This window comes from Choloepus didactylus, chromosome 13 (genome assembly GCF_015220235.1).
Source record: "Choloepus didactylus isolate mChoDid1 chromosome 13, mChoDid1.pri, whole genome shotgun sequence".
In the NCBI taxonomy this organism is placed as follows: domain Eukaryota; kingdom Metazoa; phylum Chordata; class Mammalia; order Pilosa; family Megalonychidae; genus Choloepus; species Choloepus didactylus.
The window spans coordinates 39,100,748-39,124,081 of record NC_051319.1 but is presented as its reverse complement, the minus strand read 5'-3'; the positions used below and the strand labels follow the sequence as shown (position 1 = coordinate 39,124,081).

Sequence of the window (23,334 nt, the reverse complement as noted above, 5' to 3'; positions counted from 1 at the left end):
TGTCCAATGAACTCCTCAGGAAACGAGCCGGCAACTTCCACGAACTCCTCAGGAAATGCTTCACTGGGCAGCCAAAAAAGAAGTGAAGGTCCTCTATCTGTCTTGCTTATAAATCTTCAACTGATTAATTGGATTAAATCCAGCCAATTGCATTCTCTCGTTGTGGAAGGCATGCCCTTTGGTGAGTCGTCAGTCACAGCTGCAGTCAGTTGACTGATGATTTAATAAACCAGCCTGTTGGTTTATTAACCAGCCTCAAATGTCCTCACAGCAATTGTTAGGCCAGTGTTTGCTTGACCAGACAGCTGGGTCACCTGGCCAAGTTGACACATGAACCTAACCATCACAGGCAGTGTTTATCCTCCAATTTTATTCTTCTTTTTCAAACTTGTTCTGGCTGTTTTAGGTCCTTTGCATTTTCTTATACATTTTAGAATAAATGTTTAAGTTTCTACTAAAAAATTCTGCTAGGATTTTGATTGGGATTGTTGAATCTATAGATCAATTTGGAAGAATTGACAAATTAAGAATACTGCGTATTTCAACCCATGATCTTGGTATATCTCTCCATGTATTTAGGTTTCTTAAAAATTTTTTCAACAATGTTTTGTAGTTTTCAATATGTAGGGCTCTTACATTTTATTTTAATATTATCACTAAATATTTCATAATTTGTTGCTACTGTTAGGGAAGTCACAGACACCTGTTAAGTGGCCATCACTCAGACATCACCAAGCCCAGTTTAGACTGCCAATGTCTGTTTTCCTTACCTCATTTTCTGATTTGTTTCCTCTACACTATACAATTTTTTCCATATGTAGGGGGGATAATTAGAGTTACAAACACTTCAGGTGAAAAACAATTTTTTAAAAAAATTATAATATGCTTCTATACATCTCTCCTTCCCCTTTGTATTTTTATTCAGGTTACTGTGCTCTGTGAATTTTACCAAATTATACAAATGAGATGGGACTATTAGGAACATTAATTTATTTGATTAATTCCATTGTGTATTTAATACTCCATTTCTAGGTAAAGTAATAACTCCTGTTCTCTAAGTTAATATGCTGCGGTTCAGTATCCCATTTAAATTACAAAAGCACCAAAATTAGAAGCGGTAAAATACACAAATCCAAAGAATATCCCTTCCTATAAATACTAGTATGAGCAAGCACTTTATTAAAAGAAAGTTATAATTTACAACATATTTTGATTTTTTTAAATATGATGAGCCACCTTTGTCTGTGTACATACTGTATCTCTTGAGGAAGAAATTTGTTCATCTTGCAAAAAAAGCTCTGTTTTCTGGAGCAAGGTAAATTAGGTTTCTCCCTTTTCAAAGTTTGATATGAACTATATGCTTTTGCCTCTGAAGTTCTCAAAAATAACTTGACTCTTAAAGAAAATGTATGATAGTAGTTATTAAATTATGACCCATTTCCAACTTTGGCATGCTTTACTGTTCCTTTTCTTGTTTTTAAATTTTCAGATAATTGAGAATATGCAATAACAAGGAAATGAGATATTTGAGACCAATTTGAACTAATATAAACAACCCTCTAATACCCACCCCAAGCATAAAAATAGTTATTAGATCTAGTTGGGCTCAGTTCCCAATGAGATCTTAAAGCTCATTTTCTTAACTATATTCCAGCAACTTTGAATGACATTTAAGACGCTCCATTGCCTTGGTGTTTTATATCAATTAGCATTGCTGTTTTGTAATTTACTTTCTGTATTTATGTATATCTGAGTCTAGTGACTTCATGTTTATTATGTCCTCACATTAACAGACCAATTTTAAATATTTTAAAATTCTCTTCATTCTTTAATTAAATGGTCTCTACTGAAGGCAGCATAAATTTGTGTATATTACATATGCATGCTGAATTATATGCAGGGTTTTCTTAAGCAATACTCAAGGTAATTATTTAATAGTGAAACTTTTTAATAATTTACTTTTATCTTTTTGCTAACTTTTATTGAACTAATTTCCCAAGAGGCAAAAGTAAATGGTGAACATTTTAGTTAAGAAGTTTTATAAATTCATATTATTTTATAAAATTGCACATAAAAATAAGCAATGAAATTTGAATAAATATTGAAGTTTTGATGAACTATATTAAGTCAAAAGGTTAAAATCAAATTTATGTTGACTTGAGTTCACTAGTATGAACAAAAAAACATTTTAAAAGCAATAAAAAGAGAAGAAAGAATAAAGTATAAAAAGGAACTAGGGCATCTAAGATTAGCAGTGGGGATATGGATGATGTGTTATTTCCTTAACTCCATATTTTTTAACGTATCACTTTAAAATGTATTCAACTATGTCTTACCTAAGTACTGTTCATTTATGTACATAAGTCTGCATTAAACGATTCAAACTATTATTAAACACCATCTATATGTCAGGCATTTTAGTAGGTGCTGAGAATGCAGAGTAGCTGACAATCTAATGAGGTAGAAATGTAAATGAACAACTGCCTCCATCTTTGTAGAGCGAATATAGTGACTGCTTAATTTTTATTACTTTTTGGGTCTCAACATAAATACCACTTTGTCTAGAAACTCTTCCTTGAGCAATATTCCTCACAGCCATCTGTTTTCGGGGTGGATACTAGACATTCCCATAACACTATGTTCTTTCCTTATTGTATCAGTTAACACACTTTATTATAAATACTTGCATTATAAATACAAGTTTTAACATGTGACTCCTTGATTTCAAACTTTGGGAAGGCAGATAGTAAACTAGCTTGCTCACATTTACATACCTTGGATGGGAAGGAGGGAAAGAGAGGATAGCAGAGGAAAAGGGTCAAATTTGGATCAGATTCTCAATTTCTTTTCAGAGAAGTGTAATTTCCAAATACAAAGGTTTAGAGATCAGAAAATATTATCCCAAATTTAATATATTGAGGAGGAGGGATGCCAGAGACACATGGATAAAATAGGTCTAATTTCTACTCTCCATCTATCACTAAACTACTGGCCATAGCTATAATCCTTTGAACAGTTTGAAAAAGAGTGGGTTACTAAATCTTAGCTAAGTTTCTATATTTTATCTATATTGTCTATATTTATACATCAGTAGTTTAAGAATCAGAAATATTTTGACAATGTTATTCATTCAAAGAGACCTTATAAGACACAGTTAGAAATATCCATTCATTTTTATATAACATATCCAATGTTAGTATATAAAATGAAAAATTTCCAAGCCAGTATAAAAATATATATATAGTAGATAGCGCAAACAGTCATTTAAAATTAAAGCAGCAAGTTTTGTTTTCTCTTTGGAGAAAAATATAGAACTGAACAGTATAAAATGACATAGCAAAATATCAGCATGTGTGTTTATATTTAAATATACAAATACATATATGTTACGTACTTATTATCTTTGCCAAGGATGACATAGCATATACTGCATTATGGTTTATTTGAAACAAAGAAATTATCATGATTTTATTTTTTTCTAAATTGATTTGAGTATAGAATTGTCTCATTTCTGTCTTTTTTGTTTTTATGACTTTGTAACTTTGCTGTATTAACTTCTGGAAATCATTGATACATTGGATAATCTAGATTAACTACTTGAAAACCATGCATATTTTTGAGGCTTTTGAAATACACTTTCGAGACAGGTACCTTTTCATCATTTCCCTAACAAAACCAATTGGTACCTTTTCATCATTTCCCTAACAAAACCAATTATTACAATCCTTAAAAATCTTTGCTAATTTGATTATAAAGGAATAATAGCTTATGGTTATTCACACTTGTATCTTTGTTAATAACATGATTAAGTACATTTTTATGCATTGAGTAGGATTTTTTGGTACTAGTAGTACAGTTACATCATTTTTTATTTGTATTACTTATGTATTTGTGTCTCATCACAGTGAATTACCTGCTTAAAAGATATTTACAAATCAAAACTAATCTAATAATCATCTTTATTCAGCAATACTTAAGCCTGTTGTATAAAAAAATCTATCTAGAGAGAGAGAGGGCCACATCTGAGCAACAAAGAGGCATTCAGGAGGAGACTCTCAGATGTGGCCCTCTCTCTCTAGCTAAGCCAACTTGGCAGGTGAAATCACTGCCCTCCCCCCTACGTGGGATCTGACACCTGGCAGGGCGGTAAATCTCCCTGGCAACATGGAATATGACTCCCGGGGAGGAATCTAGACCCAGCATTATGGGCTGGAGAACATCTTCTTGACCAAAAGGGGCATGTGAAATGAAAGGAAATAAGTTTCAGTGGCTGAGAGATTCCAAAAGGAGCCGAGAGGTCACTCTGGTGGGCACTCTTATGCACAATATAGATAACCCTTTTTAGGTTTCAATGAATTGGAATAGCTAGCAGTAAATACCTGAAACTATCAAACTACAACCCAGAACCCTTGAATCTTGAAGATGATTATATAACAATGTAGCTTATGAGGGGTGACAATATGATTGGGAAAGCCATGTGGATCACAGTCCCCTTTGTCCAGTGTATGGATGGATGAGTAGAAAAATAGGGACAAAAAAAACACTAAAGGAAGAAGAAGGGAGGGGGACAATTTGGGTATTCTCTTTTTACTCTTGCTTTTTTTAATTCTGGCTTTCACTTTTTCTGGTACAAGGAAAATGTTAAAAAAAATAGATTGGGATGATGAATGAACAACTATATGATGGTAATGTGATCAGTGGGTTATATACTTTGGATGCTAAAACGGGTTGCTTTCAAGCTCTAAGATGCTTCTTTTGAAATAGTATCCTTGCAATTATGACAGCAAATGGTTCAAAGTACACGTTATACATTCAGAGTTCACCAAATTCCTTGCATTTCCAATCAGACCCACATTATATTTATTGGGCTATAATAACTGTGGATCACAAATTCAGGATGCTTCTGGAAAGGGAAAACCTCTCCTATTAATAATGCAACAATTTAACATTAAAGCACTGTCACTTTGCTAGTTTATGGTGTGATAAAAGTACAGTATTATACAACTGCAGGGGTACATTTGACTGTAAATGTGTTTTAAGTACTGGATAAAGAGAAACAGGAATAAAATAAGGAGCAAGACTGCTTTCATTGCAGGTAAAAAAATGTATGGTACATGTTATTAGGCTGAGATGATGGTATGTGTGTGTATGTGTGTGTGTCTGTGTGTCTGTGTATGCAAGCACATGTATACATATGTGTGAGTTTATGTGCATCTGTGCATGTTACTGATTGGATAAGTATGTGTGTTCATGTGTACAACTATATGTGCTTATGTGTGTTTGTATGGTCATGTCCATGTGAGTACGAGTGTGCATATATAAGGATGGAGTCCCAATTTCCCAACCTACGGCTGAAAGTGCTAATGACATATAGTCAGTGAGTGGAAAGAAATACAGTAAGAGTGTAAATTCAGGAAAAGGGTATTTTCTTAGAACAAAGCCTAAGTGGCAAAATCTGGGTCTCCAAAATACCAACTAACCCTGCAGCTATATCAGGTAACTTCTCAAGAGGTGAACATTCTCACCAATAACTCATGTCAATGGGGATAAAAGAAAAAAATAAAAAGCATCCTCAGGAAAACAGGGTATAATGGTGCTGTGAATTCTCAATAAAGAGATTTACTTATAATTCGGATATTGTAATGTGATGCTGATAGCTACTTACATTATTCTGGTTTTAAGAATTGCTTTCATAGCTCAATATGATTTAGGGATAATAATGGGGATTGTATAATAGAAATCTACGTATCTATAAAGACAAAGCAATCCAAACAACCTTGGCCTGGAGGATCCTACCAACATTGATATATGGTGTTCCAATAATTTTTGTCATCAAGCACCAATGATGAAATAATCTTTTTGCTGCCCTGGTCAAACACTGAGAAAGATGAATTCAGCTCCATCACATCCATTTTCAACATAAATATTAAAGTATAGTATGTTTTGCATTTATTTTAGGCACAATTCAGTCTCCTCTCCCTTATGCCCATGTAGACAATGAAAGTTAAGCTGATTTTTATTTTACTATTTAAATTTATGTTAGTAAATCACAATTAGATACATATTTATCTAGACAACTAGTCTAGACCATTTTATAGCATATTTCTGATTTCTTTCATGGAAATTGTAAATTTAATAACAAAATTGATTCATGAGAGGTGTCTGTATCAGTTTTATATTGCTACATGACAAATTACCACACATTTAACATCTTAAAACAACACACATTTACCATCTCACAATTTCCATGGGCCGTGAGTACAGGCACAGCTTAGCCGGGTGCTGTGTTCAGAATCTTGCAAGGCTGTACTCAGGCTGTCTGCCAGGATGCCTGTTTCTTGATAAGCCTGACTAGGGAGGAATTTGCTCCCAACCTCATTGTTTTTTGGCAGAATTTATCTCCTTGCATTTGTAGAACTGAGGTCACAGGTCCTGATGAGCCAGGATCTGCTCTGAGCTCATAGATACTACCCACGGTCCCCTGAAATGTGGCATTTCATATAGGCTGTTTGTTTCTTCAAGGCCAGCAGGACAGAATCTCTTTCTAACTTCAGAAGTGTTCAGTTTCCCTTGTAAGGGTTTTCACAAGATTGTTTAACTCAAAAGCAACCTACTTGGGACCTTAATTACATCTGCAAAGTTTCCTTATTTTGCTATATACATATACATAACCAAATCATGGAGTGACAGTTCCTGCCATACCCCAGGGAAGGGATTCAACAGGATGTGCTTACCAGAGGGCAAAATCTTGGGGGTCACTATAATTATACCTACCATGGCATCCAAGCTATCTAAACATTCTATACAGCTCCCTTCCACCAAATTCCTGCCTACCAATACTACAGGCTGCTTAGGAAATGCTTCTGAATTTGACATTTTATAATTTCTTTCCAACCCTCTTGCTTTTGGCTACATCTCCCATCATCTATCACATTGCTTCAGTCCTTGATTTTTCCATTGTGCTGAGACTCTTACGCTTCACAAACTATTAGGCAGAACTGCAGGTTTTAGATTAGTTTCCCTCCATAACTCCCCACCCTTTCTGTATGCTGTATCTTAGAGAAGCAGCATGTATAAAAGAGATTAAATGACAGATCTGAATTTGAATCTTGATTCTCCTACTAAATAAAAGGCCTTGGTTAAGTCATTTCACCTTTTTTTGAGTCTCAGACTCCTCATCTCTCAAAAGAAATTACAACATTTACTTTGCAGTGTAGCTCTAAGGAAGGGCTATTTGCCAGTTTGGATATACTATGTCCCCCTAAAAGCCATGTTCTTTAATGTAATCTTGTGGGGGAAGACTGATTAGTCTGTTGAATAGGGTGGAAACTCTGATTGAATTATGTTCATGGAGGTGTGGACCCCACCCATTCAGGGTGGGTCTTGATTAGTTCACTGGAGCATTTAAGAGAGCTAAGAGCCAACACAGAGGCTGACACTGACACTTGGAGATGTTTTGAAATGTGCCAGAAAGATGTTTGGAGATGCTAAGCTAAGAGATGAAGCCCAGAGTTTGCCCCAGAGAAGCTAAGAGAGGACCCCCAGATGCTTAGAAAGAAACACCCTGGGAGAAAGAAGCAATGACACATAGGAGCTAAGAGAAAGGCAATTTGTAGAAAGCCATTTTGAAACACAAACCAAGAGCAAAGGACCAGCAGACTCCAGCCCTGTGCTCTTCCAGCTGACAGAGGTTTTCTGGATGCCATCAGCTTTTCTTCAGTGAAGGTATCATCTTGTTGATTCCTTAGTTTGGACACTTAGAACTGTAAACTTGTAACTTAATAAATCCCCTTTATAAAAGCCAATCCATTTCTGGTATTTTGCATATCAGCAGCTTTAGCAAACCAGAACAGACTGTCTAATGCATACATAACATTTAGTAGAACACATGGCACATAGAAAGTGCTCAATAAATAGACACCTAGCCTCCAAGTATACCTATGCTTGAGTAGTAATGCTAGCCCCTATACTGCTCAGGCTTTGCATAATAATAGTTTCTATTTGCCATAAAGATAATCTTCTGTATTCTAGACCATGTGCTAAGAAAGTCCTTCACAATTATCTCATTTAATACTGTATTAGTTTTCTGTAACTGCTGTAACACATTGCCCCAAGCTTGATGGATTAAAACAACAGAAATTTATGCTTTCTCAGTTTTAGAGGCCAAAAGCTGTCAATAAGCTATCAGTGGAGCTGCACTCCCTCCAAAGCCTCTGGAGGAGAATCCTTTTCTTCCTTTTTTTCAGTTTCTGGTGGCCCCAGGGATTCCTTGGCTTATGTCCTCATCACTCCAATCTTTGCTTTTGTGGTCACATTGCCTCCTCCTATTCTGTGAGTCTCTTCAAAGGACACCTGTTGTAGGATTTAGGGCCCAGCCAAATAATCCAGGGTGATTCCTTATCTCAATTCCTTAAATTTATTACATCTGCAAATACTCTTTTTTCAAATAAGGTAACATTCACAGGTTCCAAATAAGGTAACCTTTGGGGGACAACGATTCAGCCCACAAATCCCCACAATGTTCCAAATTACTTAAAGGTCTGCCATATTTCTACTTAACAGAAGATCCACATCTCAGAGATGTTGAAGTGCCTCTCCCAAGACTGCAAGGCCAAGCAGTGGTGGGCAGAGACACAAAGATACTTCTGGCACCACCTCTGCCCCAATCTGCTCTCTGTGCACTCGGCTCTGGCACAGTCCCACAAGTCTGAGGCTCGGGGGAAACTTTATCTTGGAGGAGACATCCATAAGTATAAGAAGAAAGTTTTCTTCTTCTTTCCTTATATGAGCTTAACCTGACTTTCTGAACGTGTCAAAATCATTTCCTCTAGTGAAAATTAACCTGAGTGTGGGAGTAAGAGTTGAATTGCTTTAAATTTGAAGATGTCATAGTGAGGGTTGAGTAGATGCCTATCTTGGTTCTTTAATTAGAAGTTCCCTGAATACTGTGTCAAGAATTTAAAAGCAGGGTGAATAACATCACCTTTGTGCTGTGATTTTTGATGCTTTGTGGCTGACCCTTCTAACCACATTTTACAGTGATTAGAAACAATTTGAAAAGAAAGTAAGTTTGGATATTTTGAAGAAGCACGTTGTCTTCCGCAATTCCTTATCATTCCTTTTTTGTCCCATCTGCCCAACTTACTTGGACTTCCCCATCTAAAAACTATGTTTCATTGGTAATTATGTTAAGTGGTTAATTTGTCTCAATTTATACATATTTTTTTTAATCAGAGTATGTTTCCTTCCCCACAAGACTCTCAACAGATCATCTAATAAGAATTTGCCTTCAGACCCAACAACTAGGATAACAACATTTACAAATTTGCACTTAATATATTTTTATAATGAATATATAAATAAATGTACAAGAAGACATATGCTCTAATGGAAAAGTCATGTGTTGGTATCTATGCAATCTGTGTTCTAGATTCAGTCTGCCCTAATTAATTGTGTGACCTCAAGTGAAGGACAAGATTTCACATGCAGTTTCCTTATTTGCAAACCTGCGATAATTGCTATTTTCTGGCTCAAAGCCTTGCTGTAAGTATAAAGGAACTTATAAAGTTGATGTCAAATGGTCCAGGAAGCAAAAAATGTTCTAACTTTAAACAAAAGAAGATAAAAGAATTAGGAAAAATCTAAATAAGAAAATTTAATTTAAAATCTATAAAAATATTTGGAGTTTTGTTCTAAGTCAGTTGTTTTTCTCCAGTTACCATGACCTATTGTAAACCTTGGCATTCTCAGTGGGATTGATAATCAAGATTTCAGGGTGATTTTAATGTTGTTAATGGAATATAAATTTGATTCCATTGAAAATACTCCATTCTATTATCGTGAATCTGCACATTCTATTAAGTGACTTTGGAAAATTATTCTGGCCTCCTTTTCTGCTGAATCTTTAATTTCCAGGTACGTTACAAAACTTACTCTATGGTGAAGGCTCATCAGCCAGCTCTAGGGAGCTTTCTCAGGCATTTACTTCTCTAGATAAGTGGTTAAATAGTAACCAAATGTGTAAGCCCTTCCAAGAGAGGGTAAAGTTGTTTGATGTGTCTGCCATGCTATTGAAAAGTATTTAAACTCAAATGATTAGGGTAGTTGTCCAGGGCCCAAAGAGATTTCTGTTGAGTGGAGAGGGAAAGGATTTGACTACTGTTTTCCACAGATATCTTGCATTTAAACATAAAGTAATTAAGTGTTTTAATTTTGATCCCCATGGTGCCGCTCTTTTCAGAGCACAGCAGGGAAGGTGAACATAATTGGCACTATTTGGAAGGTTGAGTGCCCAAGGTCCTAGCAAGTCTTTGCTTGTAGTTGAAAAATAGCATTTTACTTTAATATCTTGCTACGACACAACTATACCCTATTTCTGTTCTAATTATTAGCAGAAACTTTGTGCTTAACCCATCTTAAAAAAGGAGCCTCAAATCTTCAAACACTAGGGAATAACACATCTCCCTTTTGAGAGACTAAAGATTTGGTTTGTTCACCAAGGCAGAAACCAGGGTCAGAAAGTGTTTTTTTTTTTGTTTTTCTTTGTTTTGTTTTTTTGCTGTTGTTTGTTTGTTTTTGGTATTTTTTTCTGTACTCTGACATTATATTTTACAGTCCAATTTTACTCTAGTACACATCTAAAGCCCTTCATGACCACTTTGATTTCCTAGCTAACTAAATTTCCGAATCATGTTCACATACCAGAAACAAATGGATAACAGAATAGATTCTTTTGAGTTGATATAATAATGTTAGATATACGTGAAAGAAGAAGAGGATTGTCTTTAAAAACAGTCAGACGTCTGTGGCCCTGAAATTTCATCCCTAAAGAGTGCCTGGCATTTTGCAATAGGCTCCCTACAAATATTTGTAGATTCAATAAATGCATGTCTTCTGAATTTTTACTTCGTGTCACATAATACACCTTGGCAAATTCAACCTGTTTCAGGCTTTATAACTTGAATACGTAACAGTAGACATGGAAAGGGTTAGATTTAATGTCCATGTGAGGATATTTCTACCAACTCCAAACCCTTTTTTTTCCATTTGTGGCACAGCTGAATGTATATTGGACTAAGAAACGGAAGCCTTTGGTTCCAGACCTAACGCCAACATTTGAACTCATTTATCTCATATGTAAAATGGATATTTTAAGTTCTTCCCCACCTATTTTACAGATTAGTCATATTAACCAAAAAAGAGAATTTACACAGTCTTTTTAAGACAAAGATGCTGCACCAGACAAATGTATGAGAAATTATTTTCAGGATAAATATGAAGACACATAACCTGGATCAGCATCTCTGGTCTCTAGAGAAATAAAAATGTATGAGGATTGAGAAACAGAGAAGAAATTTAAGGTTGCAATCTTAAAAAGCCTATAATACATTGAAAAATTTGGCATAGTATATTTGTTAAGGCAAAACTGAGTATATAAACATTTCACTTATTATATTATTTTATTAACAGTAAAATAAGGGCCATATTACTTAAAGCAAAGGGTTAAATGCTGGATCAATTTGAAAGTTTACCACATTCATTAATACTTCAGCCAGAGCCTATTCTATCAGTTCACTGTGGTGCATAATTATTCTTATATTTTTTTATTTATGAAATATTGGGTACTCTTGTGACCTAATTGTAAGTGAAGAATAAACAGTTAAATGCAATAAGATTTTCTGCTGATTTTCTAGTTCCAAGAAGAAGCAATCTTCAGAGATATTTTAAAATCAAGAATTCTAAAACATCGCAGTATATTTTAAAGTGGAAAATAAATTAGAGCTCAAATTACATAGAAAAACATAATTTTAGAAATAAACAAAGAAGGAATGGGCAAAACATGAAACTTGTTTCACTTTCACCTGAAGTGGCTTAAGGAGAAAAAAGGTGTGGAGAGGGCATTTATTGCATCACAAAGCTAAAATATCCAGGAATAATTCTAGCTTAAAGCATTGCATTGCTGGATCCAGATGCTCTGCCAATACTGTCAGGAATCTTTCATATTCCATCTCTTTGCTCTGCTTCAACTGTGCTGTCTTTGTTTTCAGGAAGCTTTCTTCACGGTGTGCATATGGGCACTGTCAGACCCAGGCATGCCTCCCAAATCTAGCAACCTCACCAGAAATGTGGTTTTTCTACTAATAATCAAACAAAAGTCTCAAGGTTGATGCCCATTAACTTGTCTCAAGCTTAGATCACATGTTTATTTCTTAACCATCATTGTGGGAAGGGGAATGTGGGATTCTCACTGGCAAGTTGTGGATGATGTGCCCCATACTGGAGGTGGAGGGCAGGCTGAGGCTTATCCAAATCATACAGACAGAGGGGGAATAGAGAATTTACAACAAGAAGGCAGAAGCAATGCTGAGCAGGCAAATCAGTAAATATCCACTACAGAAAGTGCTACAGCAGTGAGAGAAATTTCAGAGAATGGATTGAAGCATTTCAGAGAGGGGAGCAATGAAAAGAAGAAATGTAGCATAGCAAGAAATCATTATTATTTAGAGGAAGGCATCAAATCCTCCTTAAAATTAAGAGTGCTAAATACTGCATCATTGCAGAGTGGAAACTGTCAGTAACTTGCAAGGTGCCCAAGAAGAGGTCTGAAAAGTAGAATTGATAAGAGATTAAGAAAACATAGTTGAAAACCTGCCATTCCTTGGGGAAAGCATTTCAAGACATCTAATTAAGGAGGACTCAGGTCAAAGTTAATATCATAGTTGTAAAAGAGTGGATAATATTTAGAAACTACCTTATAGGACAGGTTCAAGAAATGTGAAAAGTTTGAAAGTTTAATGTACTTAAACTGACAAATTACCCTGCAACAGTTTCATGGCTGCTGGTAGAGGACAAGAGACAAAAGACTTAATTATTCATGGCCAAGCAAGCAGCATGAGTTTCAGGTTCATGTTATTTCTCCTTTACCCCCAAAGTCCCATCAAGACGACATGGAGGGGGCCCAGGTGGATGCTGCACATACTGTGCATTTGATTTGCAGCTGAAGATTACTGAGCTTAAGAAACCCCAATCTTTTACAATAGGCTGCAAGAAAACCTACCTCTTTTTTTTTCCTGGAGGTAGACATTGTCTTTTTTATACTAGATGGGTAAAAAGCCTGTGCTTGGCTTGGCAAGAAGAGGCAAAATCTAGCTTTCCAAGCTATTCCCTACACAAACATTTTTGAAAATACAGACCAGAACAACAGGGCAGTTATTGCTTCCACCTGCAAAAAGCAGAAACATGCAAGAGGCCCATTAAGGATTGTCTTCCAACATGTTGTTGTGACTTAATAAATGTTTCGCTATTATTAAATATTTTAAATTTATTTTTATAGTCATATACTTTATTCCATGTATTTACCTTCCATGTATATGATTCATTAAAATTATATCAGACCAATCCAAATAGTATAAGAGAAGTGGCAATCTTAATAAAAGGCCCTAGACATGGGATTGGGTCTCACAAATCCCTAATAGATTAATATTTTATTCATTTGTTCTTTTCTTAATAGGCCTCAACTCAGGTTTAGGAATTTCCCAATATCCACAATACCCCATCCCTCATTATACTTACTGTACTTTCGCACAAACCTTTGTTATTAACAAAATAATTGTCTTCAACAGATGTCCAAGGAATTCTTGTGTATTATAAAATAATGATGATAATAACAATAATCTGGAAAAAAGTCCTCCATAATAGTCTACATTGTCTCTACTTAATACTTTTTTTCCTGAAAATTACATTGGGAATTGTTTTACGGAATTAAATTACAAATAATAAAGAAAAATGGAGAAATACAACCAATAGGGAAAGTCTAAATAGTAATGTGAGAAGAAATGGAGTTTAAAAAATGGATGAAAAAATGCTACAAATAAAAAAGAAGTCAAGAAAATGGTAAAAGAATATATCCAACTGGAACAAATTAGCTAATCATAAAAAAGACCCATTAGAGCTTTATATTTTGCAGATGGAAAACTAATTTCTAAAAATCTAAGATATGTAGCTGACATGGAAAATGTATGGAATTAAGAATATACACCACAGAATAATGGTTACTAGAAGTGTATGAAAATACAAACATCCCAATGAACAGGCTCACCAAGGATAACCTTGTAATTGCCAACAAAGTCAAAGTTGTTTGAAATTTCTGCTAGTAGACCAGATGCTGCTTTGTTAAATTAAAGGAAAAAAGGGTCCCCAGATTAGTCTCTGGTCTGTGGTATTTCTTTTCCAAGGTGGAATAAAGCAATACACACACACACACATATAATCTCCTGTTTTCAGGAAACAGAAAAATATATAGGAAAAATCTACCTATTGCATACTAGGAACTATAATTAACAGGAATACCATACTAGTACCACCACACAAATAATAGGGACAAATAATTAAGGGATGATAGGAGCTATGAGGTGTTTTGGGTCATAAGACTTGTTTAAAATGCAGAGTGATGTGGATTGTACAACTACATGATGATAATGTGAGATATGGATGGATTATCGTGGATATAACAAATGCTATGTGAATTTAGGAGCCCCTTACTTTATAAGTCAAACCCTTGATCTTGAGTCTTGCTTGGGTGAAACATGGATGTAAAGGAGAGGCTAAGCCCACCTATAATTATGCCTAGGAGTCACCTGCAGAGAACCTCTTTTGTTGCTTAAATGTGTACTTTCTCTCTTTAAGTCTAACTCTGCAAATAAATCCATCATCCTTCCCAACGTGGGATAGAACCCCTGCAGATGAATGAGTCTTTCTGGCAACATGGGACTCAGATTCTGGGAATGAACTTGACCTTGGCATTGAGGGATTGAGAATGCCTTTCTGACCAAAAGTGGGAAAAGAAAGGCAACAAAATAAGGTTTCAGTGGCCAAGAGAATTCAAATAGAGTAAAGAGGCTCTCCTGGAGGTTACTCCTATGCAAGCTTCACCTAGGTATGCCAAATGAACACAGTGTAAGCTCAAGTCAATAGTAGTCCCGAAAACCATGAAGAATACACAGATTCCTATCTGAGAATCTATAAAAGTTTCATTCACTATGTTTATTCTTCCGAAACATAAATCCTTCAGAGAACTTGTATGTCCCAAAACCCAGAGGCAATAGCCTCTTCAAGAACATCAACCAGATGTGTCCCCTTTTCTCACAAAGTCAATATCCCTTTTCAACATGAACAAGTTAGGGTGCCTAGAAATCTCTGAAGATCGGGAAAGTGATTAAACTAGAGGAAGGGGTAACAACAGACAAGATGGAATTTAACAAAGGATTATGAAGACTGAATCTCTATATAATTTTCTTTTTCTTAGCTGCTAGGGTATTAGAATAGCTACAAGGAAAGAACTGAAATGGTGGAACTCTAACCCATAGTATCTTTTGAAATTTGTTTTATAGATATTCGTTAAATTGTAATTTGAAAACTATCACCTTTTTGTAGATTTGTTATATTTCACAATAAGGAAATATCTGAAACTATTGTATTGTAACTCATAACAACTTTGGAAATTTCCTGTATAAGTACTTGTTAAATCATACTTTGAAAGACATTATCTTTTTGTATGTATGTTATCTTTCACAATAAGGAAATAACTGAAACTGTGGAAATGTAACTGATAATACTCTTTGAAATTTGCTCTCTAACTACTTGTTAAATTGCAGTTGGAAAGTTATTACTTCTATGTATATATCTTATATTCTACAATAAAAAATATGATTTACAGAAAAAAAGGAAAAAATAAGTAACCAATGACAACTATCTCTGTTTTAGCACTAACAAGGTTTCAAACTGAAAGTTAATTAGATTCTACTTATTATTAGAAATTAAGAAATATCCCCTCCACTAGAAGCTTTTTTCAACTTTATTGAGAATTTGCTAGAAAAAGGCAAAATTTAGTCAGAAAAAGACTCTTTCTTGGCCCTTTTCTTATATCCAAGTCTGCAAGTTATTGAAGTGGTTAAAAGGCCCCATTGCTGAGCACTTTTATTTCATGGATATGGTAGAATCTAATTTAAAGAATAGTATGTGTAGATTTTGGTAATACTTTCATGACACCATTTTACTGTAGCTACACAGAATAATAATAACAATAAAATAGTTAATCATAATCAAGTATATGCTTTCCCTTATTATATTTCTATAGAAAAAGACATTTACAATTAAATTTTATTCTTCTAACTGAAAAGATTTCACAACTTAATAAAATTATATCATTTCTATGTTTTCCTAGGGAATATGATGAAGACAAAAGTGAATGTTGATTTGGAGAACATTTTAAACGCCATAGAAGTGTCAGGGTCCCTCAGATGCCAGGAATTAAGATCATTGAATTCTCCCCATTTGACTTCCTTGTCTGAGAAAATAGATGAAGAAAACAGGTAAATTTTAGAAACCATTTTCACGGCTGAAAATAAAAGCTAAAAGTCACAAAATGGATTAAGCCAAAGCAGATTTAGAGAATGGTTGTGGTAACCAGCATGAAGCCATCAGGAGTACACTTCTATTAAAAGTGCACCAATTCCTGTGCATGCTGATTTGGGCTAAGACCAGGGAGGCTGAATTGGCCCACACTTGTCTTTTCAGGATGCTAAGAATAGACAATAAATGCCACAGATGAGGAAAAGCCCAGGAATCAATCACCTGTCTTCACCAAAATAATACTCCCAATATTCCCAACAGAAACTACAAAACTTAATACAAAAGCCAGTATCACGGCAAGAAACCTAGCATCTCTGTTACTTAGCAATTATGTAGAGAGACAGAAAAGTGATGTCCAGTAGCTGCCCAAATTTTCACAGTGTAATTAGCTTAAGGTGTGCCCCTTCCTCACCTCCTGTTCCCCACTTTGATTCCCATGCCCCCTACCTTTACTAGAAATTATGATTGTTTATCCAGCCATCCATCTAGCCACCCATCCATCCACTAATTAAACAAATATTTATAGAATTCATAAAAAAAAAAATGTTACTGTGGTTCATTGATGGTCAAGACTGAATCTCTTTCCTTCAAGAGAGGCTGAAAAAAAATAATGATAAACCTTCACTACAAGGTGCTCTCACTTGCTTTTCCCCTTTTCCCTTCCTTATTTCCCTATTCCATTCAGATTGTTCTTTAGTCTCTAGTTAAGGAATCCGTGCTAATATGATATAGTTGATAATTATTTGATGTCTTAAATTATCCTAGGGATAATATAATTGCATTTTATAGTACTTGTAAAGATAATTGTTTTAACCAAAAATCCCAGGAATGAGAGACACAGCAGTATTCTGCTGCAAGATCAGTAAGATTTCTCATAAATGAGGTTTGTTGCATGTTTGCTTCCCCTACTTGACTCTTGGATCCTTCAAGACTCACAATTCGTCTTTTTGCTCCCACACTCTTGAACAAGAGCTCGCAGTGTTCCTTGAAATAAACTGAACTGAAATGAAAAGCTAAAACAGTTATTTACTTAGCATTGTTTCTGCCCAAACCATAACCCACTTAGAAGTACATTCAGAATTAATTCTTTCTGAATTACCATTTTCTGGCTTGAGCTCTTCAGATAAATTTCAGCAAAATCCTCTCTAGTTTGCATCCAAAAGCTTGAAATGAAAATCCTAGTTTATATAAAGATAACAATAGCTTTTGTTTGGTTTGGTTTGGTTTGCTGAATTATTTTAAGTGTTTCTTGAAAGGTTATTTTGACTGTCTAATGCCAAATATTTTGTACAGCATCATTCTCTCAGATAAAATGAATAGACACATTACACATACACAGCTTTTGGAATTACTTGATTTCAATAAATCTAACTTTCTTTCATCTATTAATTCTTTGTCAATAATGTGCTAATTAGTAAAAAAAAAAAAGGCATTTTTAACATATTATAGATATTCTAAACTGCCAAGGTGACTACCATTAACCAAAAGCAGCTTAAATAAACAGAAAAGTAATCTTGAAAATTTACCTTCATTCTGTAAATCTTATTTGCTGTTCTTAGAATCTCTTTAAAAATCTATTTATCATATAGGTTACCTGAAATTTACGGGTGAAATAATGGCATGAAGGTATGAGAGTTTCTTCCAGAAACTAAAATATCCAGATAGAAAAATGGTTTGGAGAACGAAGGAGCCCCAATTCCATTTCACTATCCAAATCTTTCATTGTTTTCAAAATTATCATCAGCAAAGTGAATCAATGGTTATAGAGTATAATGGCAAGGTGTGTTGGAGGGAGGGGATAAAACAAAAAATATCCACTCACTTAATCATTTGTTAAATATTTTTTGTACCTATTTTGTGTCAAGTACTATGGTCGGCAAAAGAAACATGCTGTCTGCCTTCACGGTGTATGGACTGCAGAAGAAAAAATGAGGCTAATTAATCATAGAAATAGATGACAAAATTGCAATTTCACAAGTGTTGTGAAAAATGTCTATAACAAGAGGAAGGGCATTGAGATGTTAAGCTTAAATGATAAATATGAGTTAATTAAGCAAAAAGAGGAAGGAAGAGTATTCTGTTTTGCTGTTCAGAAAGCACCATGATTAGAGCATCTTCTCAAATGTTTCCGCTAATGTTCCTGTACGAAGAGGAGCCGTAAATCAAATCCCAGGGGCCTGAGGTCACAGCCAAAAGGTTTTCTTGATCAACAAGATCTCAGTACCTTAGCCTATATTTAAACCAGTGTGACCTTATATTTTAATTCGTCCTGGGTTGTCCTAGTTTACGACTGTTGCCCTGACTTTATTAATAGCTCCCCAGTTTATTTTCAGAAGTGTGCTGCTTAAGACAATAAATTATACTGTCAATGCTTCATTACACTCATGGTTTATCCTAAATATTCATGGAAACATTTCATTTTGTGCCAAAATAAACCTGTTATTTTAATATGCAAGTAGACAATGAAAAAGATATTGCTCGAGGGGGAATCATTAGTCTTGAAACAACAGAAATTTAAGTAAAAGCAATTTCAACTGAGTATTAAAACACATAATTTAAAACTGGCTTAAATAATTCCAAATAATATAATCTCACACTTGGTGGCTCCAGGAGGCACAATTTTAATTGACCACAATTAAAAGAACTCTGGAAACAGGAAACAGAGAGAGAAAGAGGTACTACATGGCAATGATTAAGAAGGCAATACTTGTTATTGTAATTGATTTTGAAAATAGATCCTTTGTGTATTTTTATTAGCTTCCCACCTCACGTCACAGTCATTAATTCTATTCTATTTTTCATTCATTTAGCCAGATACTCTATGCGCCCACAATATATTCTGTGTGGCACAGTTCCATTCAAGGTGTTGGAGAACAAAACAGAAAAAAGTTCCTTAACAAAGCTTAAGAGTATACATGCTAGTATTTAAGTACTTTTATATTTAAAAATATATTATACAAATAGCTATAATGAAGAGATATTAGACTACGTGTGTGTATACAGATTCAGTGTAGCAGAAAGTATAGAGTCTTAGATGAGGAGAAAAACAGATCAAATGAGGAGTATATATAAAATGATTAGGTAGGTCTCAGACTTTTCTCTTGGCTTACCAGAAACAAAAGAGGAAAAGGGACCTTGTCAGTAACAGTTCTGGGTTTTTTTCCTCTCAAAAAAAAAAAAAAAAAAAAAAAAAAAAAAAATCCTCAGAAGGCCCAAGTTTTTTCTAGCAGCAGTTTGTACGTACACATACACACACACACACACACACAGATGCCAAGCTTAGGTCCATAGATCAACTGCACATTAGCATAAACCAGGAATCTTGGAAAAATACAGATTCTGAGAATTCTTCCCTAATATTTTTAAAATGCTTCTCAGGTAACTCTAGAATGTGGTCCACCATAGAACTCCCTGAAATGCTAGGCACTATTTTTTCAATAAAAGCACGGCAAGTCTTATATGGTGCAATCTATTTGAAGGCAGAAATCGAAATTCTTATAATACAAAAGAGTAAACTGATATAAGAGAAGGTGGTTAAAAATAATAGATGATTAAAATACAAAATTATTTCTATTACCAAGTATTTGTTGAGCAGCTATTTTGTTCCAGCCACTGATCTAGGAAGTTTGGGAGTTATCAGTCAAGTAACAAGCTTCTTTTCCCTTGTCAAGCTTATATATTACCAGAAGGAGCAGTCAATAAATTTATTATTAAATAAGTTTAATAAAAATAAAATTGGATATAACACATTGATAATAATAATTGTGATAAAAAGAGAGAATAAGCATGGAAAATTAAATATGAAGGGAACCTATATACCAGGATAAAAAAAGATAATTTAGTAAAATAAGATTATATGATCTTTACCTCTATGCAAATAAGTTTATGATTTTAATGAATTGCACAATTTTTTAGGAAAACATACTTTATCAACATGGAATAAGTAAGGTGAATTATCAGATATAACAATGAACCCAGGAGAAACTGAAAATGTTTTCAGACAGTTCCTCCAAATATGTTCTGGACCCAAATAATTTTATGACTGAATTCATTCAAACACTCAGGGAAAAAATAGTGCTAGAGATAAGTAATTTTTTTAAGTATAATAAATATTTTTTAAAAGTCAACTTATTAAAAAGCTACCCCAACTCTTGATACCAAAACACCACAAGAACAACCTTAAAAGGAAAAAAAATCTATAGCCCTATTACTCTTGAGACTATATATTAAAAATTCTTGGATCAAATACTACCAACTCAATAAAAATATCCTAAATAATAATTCAAAACAGTTATGCAAAACATATTTCTGTAAGGTAAAAAAAGATAATATTATAAAATAATTAGTTAACATACTTTGGGAGGGCAAATATAAATAGCACATTTTTCTCAGTGGTTGTTAAAGAACTTGATATAAGGTAAAATTAATTCCAGACCAAAAAATAAAAAACAAAACACCCACCCACTCCTATATATACACCATCACAACCCAAAATACTAGAAGGTCTATCTACCAGAGGAATATAAAAATTTGAAAAAGTTATATGGATTTTCATTATCATTTCATCATCCTCATTATAAACAGCTTGAACAATTTAGTGCTTAACTGTGTTAGGCACAAGGAAAGTACATTATGGTCATAATGTAATTTAAATTAAAATTAGTTTATAAAAGCTAAGTATTCATAGTTTTGCTATTTTCTATTTTCAATACTGAAATCAAACCTTAAGGTGGCTATGTTACTCAAAGAATAGTAGAGACAATATAAATTAGTTTTATGGTCTTCAAAGCAAGTATTCATTATCAAATACTATACTGATTGAAATCTATCAAATAAAAACAAGGCAGGACCCAAACTGAGGATATCCTTTTAAAATATGACAGAAAAAAGATGAAGATAGATTGATATATATATAGATATAAAAACTTGGAACATGAAAACACTTTTTTAAAATTCAGAAAAAAACAAACAGGAAAGTATTTTCATTTAGTTACTCAGGTCAATATCTTTCAAATGATTTAATTCTCACATGTAGGCATATTACACATATTTTCCATTAGAAAAATAAATTTTTAAAATTTAAGGAAATGAACTGGCCAGTAACCACTGGAGATATATTCTGCCTCAGTAACAGTAATAAAATATTCAAAGTAAAACAAAAAGGGATATTATTTTTGCTTATATAACATTATATGGAGGAGTGAAGTGAAGTTAGTGAAATCTCTTTTTTATAACAATCTCAAGAGCATAAATTGACATCTCTTTCTGGAATTTTAATCATCATTAACATAGGGATTTCGCTCTGATTAATTTGTCCTAATGGAATAACACCAAATGTATCCAGATTGCTTACAAAAAACAATTACTCCAGTGCTATTTATAATAATACAAAAAAATGAAGAAAAATCTAAGTATACACCACTAAAAGCCAAAATAATTGTGGCACTTCAATAGGCTGGAAGTCTGTAATCATTACAAACCTTATTCACAAGATTATGTAATGTCTTAGGAGCATGGTACTTTTATATATTAAGTAAAAATAAAAATAATTCAAAATGTATCCAAAATTATAGTTTGGATAAACAAAAAAACGACACATGGTATGTACAGTGTAGCCACAATTTTGAGGAGAAAATAAGCCTATACATTCACTCATGTTGATTAATACTAAAGGAAATGTAACAAATATAATAGCAGATGGCTCTGAGGGTCTGAGAGTGTATACAAGATCATTTCATAATTTCTCTTTCTACTTTTCTGTACTCCCCATATGCTATTACACTGAGCACAAAGTGATTTTATAAAAATAGAAATTCTGAAATAGTCTCAATAGAATGTTATATTTGTGAAATGATTTTTCTTATAAGAATATCGTGTATGCATTCTTTACTCATACAAATTTGCATTTCCATAATAAATGCAGGTATAAGTTACACAAAAATGCCCAAAGAACAGGTTTTAAAGTGATTTGAAGAATTATACACCATCTCTATGTGTGATTGTTTTCACTGGTTTATCATAAGATCAAGAGAGGTATCATTGATTTGGCCATCATAAATTATTCTCTATATTTCTTTTCCAGAAATCATGACAGAAAGAGCATTGCAAACCAGGATTAGAAACTCACCAGTAAATTCATAACCTCTTGTCAGTGAGATGTACTTGATAACATAATCATCTTCTTTCTGTGTCTACAATTTGTATTTCTTTAAAGAAAAAACTAAAATTACTATAAACACACAGATATTAGATAAACATTGTCTAAGGAGATACTATAGAAATGTAATATATAATCCTTCCAGAATTCAGCTTTCAATAAAGTTCTAGTGCTGCTTTCTCAATTGTGGGCACGATGTGTTTTATTAAATGGCCACGTGAGGTTTAAAGAACATGTAAGATCAGGCCTTCACAATGTTTTCAACAGCTAGCCACTTACACATCTGCTGAAGAAGGAAGGAAATTGGGTAACAGTTTATGTTTTTAAAGGCCATCAGCGCTGAAAAGATACTATCCTCAAGTAAAGGAAATTGCATCTGAGTAGCACACACTAGATACAATTCTGTTTTTCATTGTGCAATTTGCCTTCCTTAAATTGAGAGGGCAGAGAAAATTTCTCAACTCATTCTTTGGGTTGTCTATAAGCCCAACTTATGTTTAATTCTGTGAGAGAAAAAAAGATACAGAACTAATTTTCTAAATGAAAAATCTACATTTTCTGTGTAGTTATAGATGCTCAACAGTTTGAGGGAAAGCATATCTCAGTAGCACGTCAGGAATCCGTCAAAACTTTAGAAAATTCATAACGATGCAGAAAGCCCTACTGTTTGTCAAACAGTGTGATAAACCTTTACATACAGAAGAAATATAAGGCACGACCACTGCTTTCTGTGAGCTTACAATTTATCAGAGATAATATTAATTCTT

General features: G+C 33.9%; 1 long non-coding RNA gene across 2 annotated transcripts in view; it reads right to left on the bottom strand.

Moving 5' to 3' along the window:
* Positions 1 to 22,737, bottom strand: part of LOC119508414 — a 46,992-nt gene extending 24,255 nt beyond the window's left edge. For both annotated transcript variants that reach the window (XR_005211454.1, XR_005211453.1), the window contains exon 1: positions 22,538 to 22,737. This is a non-coding gene — a long non-coding RNA (uncharacterized LOC119508414). The remainder of the gene's footprint in view (positions 1 to 22,537) is intronic.
* Positions 22,738 to 23,334: the final 597 nt, after the last annotated feature.